This window comes from Eleginops maclovinus, chromosome 20 (assembly GCF_036324505.1).
Source record: "Eleginops maclovinus isolate JMC-PN-2008 ecotype Puerto Natales chromosome 20, JC_Emac_rtc_rv5, whole genome shotgun sequence".
In the NCBI taxonomy this organism is placed as follows: domain Eukaryota; kingdom Metazoa; phylum Chordata; class Actinopteri; order Perciformes; family Eleginopidae; genus Eleginops; species Eleginops maclovinus.
The window spans coordinates 1,256,665-1,259,167 of NC_086368.1; positions in this window are offsets into that span (position 1 = coordinate 1,256,665).

The window sequence follows — 2,503 nt, forward strand, 5'->3', positions numbered from 1 at the left end:
CGGGGGCCTTGCTCTGCTCCTCCGTGCAGCCCGACTTCGCCAATCCTGCAATTCGTCTTGCAAATAGCTCCGAATAAAATACATGCAGTTGTCCTTCAGATTCCAGACACTGTCCAATCCGATGGTTCAATCTATGCCGCCGCGATTGACAGCGAGTGGACCGAGAATTCACCGGTCCCGAAACCCGTATCCAAGTCACTCAGACTGCGCTAGCTCGCTAGCTGACGAGCTAGCCAGCGCTAGCAACAATAGCTAACGCTACCTCCTTTTTCGATCCAAAAGCCTCCTAACGATAGGGGAGTGGACTGTGTGGGCACATGAATACCAGATTTCCAAGTCAGTTGTAGTGCTGCTGCTGAATATCAACAAGCAATAGCAAAAATAAGAGCACATGAGGTTTTTTTTGAAAGCGTCACATGTAGTGTTCTTTGAGTAACTGTTTGCGTTCCTCTAAACTCTTTTCTCGAAAGCCTCTGCATTTCATCAGGGGGTGAGGCTTTCCATGTAGGGGGCAGTGTTTGCTTGGGTCCACTGGTTTGTTACCTACTCTTGACTCAGGCTTGTCCACTGAAGAGACTTGGGTCTTGTGAACGTATACAGGCGCCTTCATAGGCCTCTCCCACTTGTTCTTTTTCTCTGCTGGAACTTGTGTGAAGAGGTTGAAGCTTGGGTCTGTACGTGCTTTTGCTTCATTGCGAATGAAGTCGACAAACACAGAGAAAGGAGGGAAACTGACCGAATGGTCACGTTTGTATCGTGATCCGAAGTAGATCCACTTTTCCTGAATGTTGTGTGGGAGTTTCTCAATTATAGGATTGACTCCTCTTGAAGTGTCCAAGTATGAAAGACCGGTGAAGTAGCCATCTTGTTTAGCTGCTTCCAGCTCTGACAACAGATCTGCTAAATCTCGAAGTCTCTGTGGATCCTTTGTTGTGATTCTGGGGAAGCTTTCCAGTTTACCAAAGAGGGCCTGTTCGACGGCCTCCGGTGAGCCGTATAGCTCGTCGAGCCGCTCCCATGCCATAGTCAATCCAGTAGGCGGGTGTCTGATATTGACCGATTTAATCCGTTTAACCTGTTCTGCTGACTCTTTTCCGAGATACTTGGTGAGAAGGTCGAGCTGTTCTCCAGCAGACAAGTCCAGGTTGTCAATAGCACTATGGAACGACATTTTCCATGACCAGTAGTTCATTGGTTGTTCATCGTATACAGTGAGTCCTGATGTCACGAGGTGGCTGCGGGCCAGATATTTAGCGAGGTCATTGGTGGTTTGAGAGTGGTCGCATCCAACTCTACAGGGCGCTCCATGGACAGGCTGATGTACAGGGGATGGCAAATGCTTATTTAGGCTATAATGTGGCGACGCTTTAATATGATGAGGGACTTGCGGTGTGTAGTCAGGTGTAGTCTCTCTATAATGCGACACTTGAGATGCGTAGAATGACGTAGTCTCATAAGGAGTGGTGTCTTGGGCTTGGCTGATGCTTTGTGGGTTTGGTAATGTGGGATTGTCACCATTTATATTGGCTGGCGAATCAACTGCAGTTATACTGGCTTGCTCTGCCACGTAAGCAGCAGTACGCTCTTCTTTGCTTTTTTTTGATACTTTACTGGCAGCCTCACTGACCACTTCGAACCACTGTTCTCTCATACCAGCCATCAGAGAATCAGCCTCCGCTATGGCAGCATCTTTTTCTTTCTCTTCGTTTAATGCGTTAAGATTGGCATTAATCCGTGCTTGCTCTACCTTTAATTCAATTTCCCTTTTTGAATGTGCCGCTCTAGCTTGCGCTGCTTCAGCTTTTGCTTTGGCCATGGCCACAGCCATAGACATCTTTGAGCTGGACGATGTACCGGAAGAGCGAGAGCTCACAGACTTATTATCTCCATTTTCTTTGTTTTTACTGTTAGCTGCTGACATAATGACGGTGCGTTTTTAATACCAGCAACAGATATGATGGCGTACAGGCTGTATGGATGTCTTTCCGTTAGCCGGTTAGCAATTTAGCTCTGTAAGATGGCTGTCTTCGGCTATCTTGTTAGCTGTGTTGCCGTCTTTTCACTGTAATGGGCTCGCTAGCCAAGCAAGCTAACTATCCATTCAGTTAAACGTTTCCCAAAAAACTCCACAGCGTGTTGAGGATTACTCATGTAGTTTAATGGTAATTTCGTGAAACTGTAAACACAATACAAACATAAGGTAAGTATTAATAAAGCTAAACAGTAAGCATAAAGAAGTAAATCTATAATTCAACACATGGGAAATAAAGATAACACTTACAGACGTTGCTTTAACAAACAAGAAGATGTGGAACTGCATCTTAATGGAAGAGCTGATCAAGCTGTCGATCCTGCATGCTCTCTATGTGAATAACGTGCTTGTGACTTCCGGTCACCTAACTAGCAGCCCCTCCCTTAGAGCATTCCCTCTTAAAGGTACAGGAACCTATGCCACATACATTACAAAAAACACACTTTCAATGCCAGGGGCAGAACAGCCAGA